Below are 13,182 nucleotides of genomic sequence, written 5' to 3' on the forward strand. Positions count from 1 at the left end.
CCATAACTCGTTTTCATGTAAGCCCAAACGTTCTTCATCGCTTTTTGTCATCATCCACATTTTTAACGCATAAGTGAGAACGGGCTTAATAAGACTTTTGTATATCAATATCTTTTTCTTTTTGTATCTATGTTTGATGCTAAAAGTTTCTTTAATCCATAATATGCCCTATCTACATGATCTTTTGCCGAAGGAAGAATTCTTGGTTGAAGAATATTGGACATAAAACAACCCAGTCTTTCCACAAATTAATTTTTATGAACATTCAAACTCCTAATATTTTATTTTATTTGTTTTAGGCGCCAATATATAAGGACTAAGATGGTTCAAATAGATTTGTAGTAGCTACATTTATACAGCATTTTAAATTTTTTTCAAATAGTTGATCAATTCCCATCTTCAAAAATTTCGATCGGAAAATTCCGATCTGTTTTTATTATTCCTTCAGGGCATAATCAAGTAAAGTGATGAAATATCTATCTCAGATCACAAAATTTAACATAATTATAATACCAATAAATTTTCATACAAATAGATTCCCAAAATCTTCGGACAAACCTTAAAAGTATAGTTATAAACTGTTCCATTACAGCTTCCTGAATTAATATCTAATAAAAATTTCTAATTGTATAATATTAAAAAATATTCAGCTACTGATAATCATATATCTATTTCGTATTATTCAAAAGCATGTGGAATAGCTCTTAGAAAGCCATATGTATATAATTTCAGACAGATGCAACGTACTATTTTGAAGCCAAAACATTTATATTTTAATTTCGGATAACTTAGGCAGGATCTATTTAACATGTTTGCAGATATTCGTGATTGTATAAATTTAGATTTAATAAAAAGCTTCAAAAAGAAGAGAGCCTCTTTTCATAATACATATACATATTATGTTTTTTTCTTTTTTATTTATTTGCATTCGGAGAACGGACGTATTGGAGCAACGGATGGAATTGGAAATACAGATTAGTATAAAATATTTATAAATTTTATTTCGAATACAAGTCGGCTTATCTCACCGTTATAAATAGCATGAAGAGAATTCTTTGCAAATAAATAAAGATAAGATTTAACTGTAATATTATAGCAAATATATATAGCTGTATATGTTAGCAAATACAAATATTTAGACATTTTTATAAATGAAGACAACGATAGCTCAGCAGAAATCAAAATAAGAATAGAAAAATCCAGATCCATATTCACTAAAATGAAGAGAGTGTTCTGCGGAAGAGATTTGAGCCTTGAAATGAAACTTCGCCTGATGAGATGTTACGTACTTTCTGTGCTGTTCTACGAAATGGAGTCATGGACGTTAAAAAAGATTGATACCAAAAAATTAGAGGCATTTGAACTGTGGATGTATCGCAGAATCCTGAGAATATCATGGACAAGTCATATTTACGATCAAAAAACGAAAGCTGCAATACTTGGGACACATTACAAGAGGCGAAAAATATGAACTGCTTCGAATAATTATGCAAGGGAAAATAGCAGGAAAAAGGTCCATAGGAAGAAGACGAAACTCCTGGCTAAAGAATCTACGGGAATGGTATAGCTGTAGCAGCAACGAATTGTTTCGGTCAGCAGTTTCGAAAATACGTATAGCCCTGATGATCGCCAACCTTCGGAACGAAGATGGCACTTGAAGAAGAAGTAATATTATAGACAGATTTTTAACGCGATAATAATATCATTAAATTATTTTCCGCGTTAACTGAAAATTAGCGCCAAAGAAGTGATACCCAAGAATTGTAATGGCAAATAATATCCGAATCATGCAATGGAACGCAAATGGATTATTGGTGCACCAACAAGAATTGCAGTTTGTCATAGACATCGAAAAAATTTATATCTGTCTCATCTCCGAGACATATTTTACAAACGAATGCTTCATTATTATACATTAGATCCTGAAAATACAGCTAAAGGAGATGTTGCTACTATTACACTAAACAAGACTATCATACATTACCAAGAATTGGGCTATAAAACGGAAATCTTTCAAGCTATTTCTGTTATTGTCAAAACTAAGTCTTCTGAGTTTATCGTTACTGCGATGTACTCCCCACCAAGATATGCTCTCAAAAAAGATTTGTTATTGGTGGTGACTTTAATTTCAAGCAAATCCACTGGGGTCCAGGATAATCGCTACTAAGCGCAAGGAACTACTGCAAGCAGTTAACCAGTTAAATTTTTAAACACTTTCAACAGATAAACCAACATATTGGCCCACTGATGATAAACAAATCCCAGATCTGATTGGCTTCTTCATTACTAGACATATTTCTGGTAATTATATAAATATTTAGGAAGCATGCCACATGAACTCCGACCACTCTTCCATGCTCCTCACATTGAGCCATACAGTTATTCTAAATAGCCACTTCCAAAAATAACTAATAGACTAACAGATTGGAGAAGTTTTCGGGTTCAATTGAAAGAAATAATCAATTTGTCCATCTCATTAAGAACAAAGGACCACATTAATAATGAAGAAACGACATCTTTTATTAAAAATATCCAGCAATCTGCATGGGATAGTTTACCAGAACTAATTACTAGAAGTAAAGGTAACAATTGTTAAAATCTACATTTATTGTTATAGGTACCTAAAAAACCTAATGCAAAAAAATGCGAAGAGCATCGTATTATCAGTATAATGAGCCACATTCTTAAGACCTTCTTAAAGATAATACACAGAAGAATTTATCAGAAATGCGAGTCACAGATCTCACGAACGCAGTTTGGATTCAGGGATGCGTTAGGTACAAGATAAGCCTTGTTCGTGGTTCAGGTATTATTTCAAAGGTGCAGAGACGTCAACTGCGATATTTTTGTATGCTTTATCGACAGAATCAAGCACGATAAGCTCATGGATATACTTAAGGCAACTGATCTGGATAACAAAGACCTTCGAGTAATCAAGAACATATACTAGAACAAATCAGCAACCATTCGGGTGAAAGACCAACTAACAGAAGAAGTTGCAATAAAGAGAGGAGTACGACAGGCCTGCATACTCTCTACCCTATTATTTAAAGTCTATTCAGAACACGTCATGAGCCAGGCCTTACAGCATATCGAAGAGGATATTTTCATAATTGGTGAGCGCCTGAATAACATCAGATATGCAGTCGACACCATCCTCTTTACAGACAGTTTAGAAGGTTTACAGACACTAGTAACGCAATTGTGAAAAATCCGTTTATTGAGATGCTACGTGTTTACAGTGCTGCTCTATGGGGTTAAATCATGGACACTAACCGAGGTATCCATGGGAAAACTCGAGGCGTTTGAGATGTGGTGTTATAGTCGGATACTGAGGATCTCCTGGGTGGACCGAATAATAAACATTGAGGTTCTACGTCAGATGGATAAAACATGTGAAATTATATCCACAGTGAAGCAGCGCAAGCTAGAATATCTTGGACATATAATGCGAAACGATCATAGATATAACCTGTTGCAACTTATATTACAGGGAATGGTCTACGGAAAGAGGGGACCAGGAAGAAGAAGAATATCTTGGCTCCAGAACTTACGAAAATGGGTTTTCTTGACCACTTCAGGACTATTTCGAGCTGCGGTCAATAAAGTCAGAATTGCTATGCTAGTAGCCAAAATCCGTAACGGATAGGCACCATAAGAAGAAAGGTAACAATTACCCTAAAGTAATTGGATTTCTTATTACGAAAAAAAGGAACTCAGAAGGATCTGGTAGTGCTCTAGAATTTCATCTAATAAAACACAACTAAATAATGCAACACTGCAACTTAAAAGAGAAATTAAAAAAATTCAAATGAAACAATTCGTGAATACCTCAGAGAATTAGCAACCAGTACTACTGATTTAACTGAAGCTGAACAAAAAGCAACTCACAGAAACCACTAAATTTACTGAACAGCTAGAATAAACATTCCAACCAAATGAGGGTAAAATTTATACATGAGTGTTAAATCATCATCCGAGAAGAAAGTGAAATTAAATTAATCACTCCAAAAGAAGTTGTTAATGAAATCAAAAGAACAAAAAAACATTACTCCAAGAAAAACTTCTGACTTAATTACAGGAGAAATCCTAAAACAAATATCGAGAAAGGCCATAGTTAAAGGAACGTATCTTATAATACGCATCGTTTAGATTAAGGTATATTCCTACAATAGGGAAAATAGCTGAGGTTATAATGGTGCCCAAAACTGGAAAAAAATCAAAGAGGGTATCATTGTACAAACCGATTTCTTTAATCTCTGTAATTTCAAAACTATATGAGAAGATCCTGTTAAAAAGGTTAAAACCTCTCATAGAAGCTAAAAATTTAATACTGTTACACAATAATAAACCTAATAGAGAGAGCATTGTAATAAAAAAAGTATGTGCCGCTGTCTGTGTTGACGTGGCGCAAGCTTTTGACAAAGTGTGGCATGAAGAACTTAAATACAAATTAAGATAGATCTTTCCCATAAAGTATACAGAAATATTGGAATCATATATTTCTGATAGAGCGTTTAGGGTTAAACATACAGAAGCTTACTCAAAACTCAAATAAATTAATGCAAGAAACCGCAAGGTAGTGTACTGGGACCAGTCTTTTAACTAAAGCTCGGATTTATAGGCAACAAAAATTGAAGAAAAAGGCGCCTATATAGGCAAAGATTTTTATTTAAAAAGGCAGGAATATTAACATTTAGGCAATAAAGGAATATAACTTATTATTTATTTATAATTTATCATAAAGTGAATTAACGTAATATTAACTTAAGGCAGGTATATTTACACATCATAATCATATCTGTAGTATAAATAAACTAGTAACTAAATAACTGTAAATTAATAATTAAACATTATAACCACTTAAAATTTTATCATTAATAGAAACAACTAAGTGTTTTTCAATATTTTCGGTCTTAAAACTATGTCTTCGATCACTTAAAATTAATTTGTACATTGAAAACGAACGTTCGACATCGACAGATGTAATTGGAGCATATTTCAGAGCAGATAATAAATCTGACATAATTTGAAATTCCTCGGAAAATGTCCCATTTAAAACTTTAGCAACATTAGATAAAAACGAAAAACCTTCATTCTTGTCGAAAATTAATTCACCGTTACTTCCAGGTGCCGATTTAATTTTCGTCTTTAAATTATCTATTAATTTTACTGACTCACATAAATTTATCTCTTGTTTTTCTAATAAGGTAATTGTGGTAACTATTAATTTATAATTGTCATTGATATTATAAGTGAGTTCCTGTTTCAATTTGGGATTTTTTAATCTTTTTTTTTGCTTCTCGAATGGCTTCGGAAATATCATCATCAAATTCTGACATAACTAATTCTATTTCATTGCAGTGTTCAAAGTAAAAAAAACTGCTTCGAGCAAGGTTCCCCACCTTGTAATTACAGGTTTAGGTGGCAAAGGGACACCGGGAAGTCTTTCTTTATATATTTGCACCCTCAACGGAGCCTTTACAAAAACTTTTTTCGTAAAATTTATAAAATTATTTACCAACGGAAAAAGATTTCTTATTTCTTCAGCAATTATATTTACCCCGTGGGCTACACAAGTGCAATGAATTAAATTAGTATAAAAATCTTTAAATTAACAGCAGCTTTTAACATATATGCCGCAGCATCTGAAAGCATTAAAACTATTTTATTCACTGGTATAGCGTTGGGTAAAAAGAGGTTTGTTAAACTATCTTGTATAAATCGACTTATTGTTAAATTGTTTGTTTTTTCCAATTCTTTAACGGCAAATAAATAAGGTTTTCTCGCAAAGTTTTCGTTGAAAATTCCAATCATTAAATTAGCTATATACCTGCCGCATACATCTGTCGTTTCATCCACGATAATATACAAAAATTGCCCTCTAACTCCCGCTTAATTTTTAAAATACATTCCACATAACATTTTTCCACAGTATGTTTTCTCAATGTACTCTCGTCCGGTAAGGATTTATTAAGATATTTTTCGAAAAAACATTTAAAACTAGGGTTATTAACTTTATATAGAGGAATGTTGGATGCAATCTTCATCTGGCATAAATCAAATTTAAATGCTTCTTCCTCCTTTTTTTTTTGAACTGCTTAAACTATCCCGCAGAGATATTTGGGCTAACTTAGAGGAATTAAATTTTTCCAAATTACGTTTATGAAGTGGGGTTCTACAATGCTGGTCAATAAAGTACTTTTTTCTACTTAAAATCTGAGAATTAAAAAAAAAAATAATTAGAGTTCTAAAACCGCTTTAGAATTTAGTTATGTTGTGAGACGAGAAAAAAAGAGAAAAAATAAAACTTACCGATTTGCCGCATGGTTTACAAAATGCGGTTCCGAATAAGGTGTGATCCATAGCCTTAATTTAGATGTCATCTTTTCACACAAATGTCTAAAACGTTTTAAAACGTGTTCTTTGCTTTTCGGTATACGCAACAAAACTAAACTAGGATATAGCAATTTGTGACTAAACTCTGATACAGTAACCGAATGTACAACTGATAATAAACTAATAAAGCTTAGGGATTTCCAAATAGTTAACCCTCAAGTCTCGATCAGGTTCATTTTCCTAGAAATCTGTTATATAAATAAACCATTGATATTTTATTATTGACCCAAAATTTTATTATAGAATGGTTTAGTAATAAAATAATATCATGGGTAGTACCATGAAATTTTAAAAAAGGCACAAATAGGCGGAATTTACGAAAAAAGGCAAAAAGTGCAAAAAACAATTATAATAGGCAAAATAGGCAAAAAAGGCATTTTGCCTATAATCCAAACTTTACTTATAACCATTATATACCAGCGATATTCCTGAGTTATTACATAATACAAAAGCCATATTCGCAGACGATTCTACCTTAGGGGCTATAGGTGAAGACAATGCAGAAGCAACACGAAAACTACAATTTTCTGTTAACAGAATTAACATTTGGTCTAAATGCTGGCGAATCAAATTAAATGAAACAAGTCAATCAGTACATTTAAATTTTAAAACAAGAAGAGAAAAAAGAGCTCAGCATCAAGTATAAAAAAATGTACTGGCTTGGGAAGACAATTAACAGTGTTGATCTACAATAAAATACTTTTGTATAAACAGATATCAAAACCAGTATGAACATATGACAAAATAAAGCGCTAAGAAGCATTGTCAATTCTTTTTCAGTAAAGGAACAATTACCTCCATAGGGACTTATGAATCTACACTGTTAATGAGCAGTAGTACACTGACTACTTTAGCATGTTAATGATGAGGCCATATGTACCCTTGGCAAGCATTGTATACAGTCAACTACAGAAATTTAGTTTCTCTGTGAATTTAAAAAAACTACTTATGTGATAAATCTTCATCGTCATTAATATTTTGGCTTAAGTTGAGCCTCAAGCTATAACTTACTAAGGTTTAAAGTTATATTGGCGACGCCAAGTTCAGCTTTTATTTATAAGGTCTAACATTTTTCTTAGGGCTTTTCTCCCGAATGACTCAGGAACACTTTGTCTAAATACATTTCACCGTAAGACACTTGACCTAACCTAAAGGGTACTCTATCTAACGTCATTTGGCATGACGTAATTTTTTTTTCATAAGCCGTGTACTATAAACCGGTCGTACGACAGACAATGGACTTATGGTACATATTCTATTCATTTATGATAGACATTCCAGAATTCTTAATTTATGGAATTTCTTTTTATCTTTGGATAATTGTCTTCGAACGCAGACATGACAACCTCTTAAAATTGTTCGACAGCCATGTTTAGTTTCAGTGTATAACTTATCGGTCCTTTAAGCCTAAGCCTGAGCCTTGATATGCTTATTACCTGTCATTTCAAAACATATGGTGTTGATAGTCTGAACAAGACATTTCATCTGACATATACCATTTTTAAAAAGTTCTGGCCACATGAGTGCTAGTTACCTCAATTTAGTATGACATTTAGTATATCTAAATCATATTCCATAACACACTGTAGCCGTACCACACTAGTTAGTTCAGTGATCAGTCAAAGTTTCCCTCGGAACTTTGACTGATCGGCTATATATAAGCTCTCCACTAAGGCTCGATTTCTAATTTATCCCCTGTAAACCGAAGGCTCTTATGTCAAGGCTACATCCAAGATGTCTTTCTATAGCAGGAATAAGTTCTGCTGAAGCTGCCTTATTATATTTGGATGGTCCACCTGCAGAACTCTGATTGGAGCCATGGAAGGCTCTGATGATTTTGAAGAATACCTTTTCGAGTATGTAATACGTATTAAGAGAAGCAGCCCACAATGTTCTTGATCGTGAATACTAGGATTTGTGCAATCTCTCCGATCTCCTAAATTTTCAACAATCGTTCTTTCGTCTTTAGGTCTTGATTTTGTTTTCTTAGACGAGGCCTGATAATTGCTTTACAGTATCGTTTTTAGGATTATAAGGAGCTAAGTCATAATATTGGGATCGACTACAATTCGGCTCCCCCCCATAGACCATTCATAGCCAACTTTCCATCAACAGTCCATTTTTTTGGTATATTTGTTAGTAAACTACTCCACAGGGTAAACTGCACTAACTAATACAATCACTCTTGCTGTTTAACATATACTCTGAGGAAATATTTCAAGAAGTAGTAGAGGATGTTGAAACCGGAATTCGAGTTAACGGATAATATATCAATGACATTGGATACGCGGATGACACCGTGGTATTCGCTGACAGTTATGAAGCTCTCCAGTAATTAATGAATAGAATCACAGAAGTGAGTCAGAGATATGGACTTTCACTGAACATTAAGAAAACAAAATGTATGATGATATCTAAGAAGAAACAGCAAATTAAAAAAATCAGTGTGAATATTCAACCAATAGAAAGAATAAAAACATACACCTATCTTGGTCCGAACCTCAACGAAAATTGGGACCATAACCTAGAAATAAAATAACGGATAGAGAAAGCAAGATCTGCATTTTAAAGTACTACGATGTTATATTTCCCATACTGTTGTAAGGTGTTGAGTAATGGACTCTCACAGACGCTACCTGCAAGAAAATTAAGGCTTTCGAAATGTGACCAAGAAATCGTCGAATCCTGAAGATATCCTATACTGACCACGCTATTAATCAGGATGTTTTATTAAGAATGCAAAAAGGAAAAGAGTTAGTAACCACAATTAAGACAGCCAAAATCGAATACCTAGGTTACATTATGAGGAACAGCGAAAGATATGGGTTGCTGCAATTAATTATTCAAGGAAAAGTAGAAGGAAAACAAGGACCAGCAAGGCGAAGGATCTCGGAAGTTGATTCTAATTTCCGATATGTGCCTCATTCACTACTTGATTCAGTTTGTTGGTGATAAATTTTACTTGAGGATGATCTAGTTGAGTATCAGGATGGTGTTTGTGTACCATCGGCACAAATACTTTTGTGACATTGTTGTGTAACCTAGTCTGCTTGTTAGAGTTCTTAGATTTCTTAGCCACTCTTTGTAGCGAAGTTTATGGTATTCTCATTAGATCTCTTTTTATCTTCGGGTTTTATTAATTCTGGTTTTGTGTGAATTTTCTTTGGTCCTCGACCCAGCAATTATTTTAGCTAATGTCATAATCTTTCTCTGCTGAGCTTTAGAAAGGCGTTTTATAATTGACTTAAAAAATCTGCTCCTCTCAGGACAACTTGTAACTAAATATTTTTTGGGAGATGAGGAGACAGAGTCCGTGACCAGAGTTGAATCTCTGATCGTTAGATTTTTGTTTCTGAGCTAGAAGATTTACGCATTGTTGGATTTTCTACTACAATATCATCTCATCTTTTTGTTTATCTTTATTTTTACGTGACAGTAGCTTAGATGTAAGTTCGTCCACAAAACTTCTGTCCTAATAACGAGCTGTTTGTTCCAAAATCCGTCAAATTAACGCGGCGAATTTTTTTTAAGATTAGAGAAAGCCTACATTGAGATAGATAAGTTCGATTCCCTTAGTTTAGAAAGAGATAACGATTTTGGAAAAATGTATTTGCAGCATGACAACTAATTTCCACTTTGATGTTAACGCTGAAGAATAACACTAGTGGTTACATTGAGTACTTTTTCTTTAATTAAATATGATACTGATTAAATGTTTGACATTAGATTCGGTGTCTTTTTAGGTGAAGTGCAGTTATGTGTAGGCAATGTTGTCTTAAGGTAAATATCTTTAAGTCTTAATGACATAAGGTCAAATGGGTTTAGGTCAATCGTCCATTAGGTCCATTCACTAGTTCCAATGGGTTTAGGTCAAATAACGTTAAGCCAAATGACCATTAGGTGAAGTGTCTAGGCGAACTGGTTCCATATCTCTCAATCATTAATAGTTACTGCTAAATTTATTTCTTCTCATATAATGTTAGTGGTGTTTATCCTGCCTCCCAAATTGTATACTGTGGATTCTTTTTATTTGATTTATATTGTTTTCATAAGAAATTTTCTTTTTTTCTCCCTAAGAATTAAATTAAAATATAGTTGGGCGAATGAAATTATATGGTTCGGAGTCAATATGATTAAGATTATATTGCAGATGATATTTCAGTACTTGCCTCTCATCAATATACACTGAAGGTCTCCAGAAGCCACACGCTAGGTCACATAAAATTATAAATTATTAAGAAAATAGAAAATTTAAGGTAATTAGACCAAACCAATCCATGTCACCTTCAAACTAAGAACAGATGCTTGCACAGCAATGTTACTAAATTAATGATCAAGGATTACTCGGACAAACGGGGGCTTTCAATTGTAGAGTTTGAATAGCAACTCGAACTTGGATTCCAGAACAAAGTACTCCGTATTAGAATAATTAATGCTCCGTGGTATCTAACAAATAATGTAATAGAAAAGAATATCGAAATTCCATATACAATAGCTGAAATCAAAAAGGATAGTAAAAAAAATACAAAAACAAAACTAGAACACACATTATTGTTTAGGACATACGAATCGGTCATTTCAGAAACAACTTGTGTCAGAAATTATAGTTTCACTATAATATTTCACTATCCTGTACCGGGTTTCTCATTATATTTTGACCCCCCACTTATTTTCCTTAATTTCGGGAATAGAAAAAAAGTTTCAAATAAAAGTTGTATTATTTTATCTGTACCGACCAATAATGTAGCAACAGACGAAATTTTGTATACAGGGAGTGCACAATAAATGCATATTCAATATTTCAAATGGGACACCCTGTATTTTTCTATAGTTTTGAGTAGCCATGCATTTCTTGATTAGCAATATATTGTGTAGCATTAGTTTTGTTCTATAATGGCATATGGTACTACAAAAGGGTAACCATAGGTGGCTATGTAACTGACATTTCAAAATGAAACAATTATTAATTTAATATAAACTGTCAGTCCTCATACCGAAATGGGTTATACTGCAGATGAAAAAGTAGATATATTCTCAATTTATGTAAAAAATAATAAAAACAAGCAAGCGGCAAAAAGCGAATATAGGCTGATTTATCCAGATCGGCAGACTCCTTCTGCAAATACATTTTTATAAAATTATCGTCATATCATAAATGAAAAAATGTTTGAAAGGAAGAAACATACTATCCTAGGAAATGATGATGAAGATCTGAATACTTTGCTTTACTTTGAAGGTCAAAATTAAATACTTAAATAATAAATTAAATCCATAATAACATTTTTATTTTACTAGTTTCCGAAATTAGTCTGAACAATGCTACTAATGCATTAGAGAAAAGCCGTGCGACGATACATAGAGTTTTAAAAAAGCACAACTATAAGTCGTACAAAATATTACCGGTACAAGAACTTACCGATGTTCATAAGAGAAAGCGTTTACAGTTCTGCCAAGACATGCTTACAAATTTGAACAATGATCTTAATTATTTTTATAGCATTTTATGGACAGATGCATCAAATTTTTCAACTTCAGGCATTTTTAATAGAAGAAATAGGTATTCGTGTGAACAGAAAAATAATAGAAAAAGAAAAATTAAGCAAATAAAAAAGTCAGGAAAAAAATTAATAAATGTGTGCTGCGGAATATTTCAAAACAAAATAGTTGGACCATTGTTTTATGATTATAAATTAACTGGGGAATCATATTTGGACACAGTCGTTACAGAAGTGGATGAGTTATTAAATCAAAATTATACACAAAATTAATTAAACAGTATGATATGGCAACAAGATGGAGCACCGCCACATAATTCGCCGTTCAAGAACATTTAAATAATCAATTTAATGTGTGGATCGACAATAAGGGTACCATTACATGGCCACCAAATAGTCCCGACTTAACACCATGTGATAGCTTTTTATCGGGGTTTTTAAAAGAAAAAGTGTATTTTGATTCAAATACAAATATTAACACTATCACGGCAAAAGTTTGCGCGGAAATTGAAAATTTAAATGGTCATAATAACACAATACTGACGCATTAGAAAATTTGAGACGAATATTACTTGGCACTGATAACAATGGAGGTCACTTTGAGCATCTATTATAATCTTCAATGTAGTATTGTAAGTCATTATTTTGTTGACTTTCTAAATATATTTTTTTCTTATCTTAGTATAGTATAGTAGTACCATACGCCATTATAGAACAAAATTAATGCTACACTATGTTATATATTTGTAATTAGGAAATGCAGGGCTACTCAAAACTATAAGAAAATACAGGGTGTCCCACTTGAAATATTGAAGATGCATTTTATTGGGCACTCCCTGAATACAACATTTGGTCTGTTGCTACACTGTTGGTCGGTACAGATTAAATAATACAACTTTTAATTCAAACTTTTTTTTGTATTCCCGAAATTAAGGAAAATAAGTGGGGGGTCAAAATATAATGAGAAACCCTGTACATTATGGTTTTAAAAAAAGTGACAGAACTGAATAAGTGTTTCAGAACAGAAATAAACCAAAAATATTTTTTTTTTGGAAATTGTATTGTCTGTCAAACAAAGTATAAGCAGTAATCATCATTAATTGCATCAGTATTAGACCACTGCATATTCGATGTTTCCACCATTTTAACAAGAAACTTTAAGCGTCTTGTAGAATTTACTATCATTTCTATATATTCTTTTGGATGGTACACACGGTCAAAGTTTTTTATGACTCTATTTATTGCCGCAAAGTTTCTATCGTTCGGCAAAAAGGAATGGCCACGTTGT

The sequence above is a fragment of the Diabrotica undecimpunctata genome, chromosome 3, assembly GCF_040954645.1.
Source record: "Diabrotica undecimpunctata isolate CICGRU chromosome 3, icDiaUnde3, whole genome shotgun sequence".
Lineage (NCBI taxonomy): Eukaryota > Metazoa > Arthropoda > Insecta > Coleoptera > Chrysomelidae > Diabrotica > Diabrotica undecimpunctata.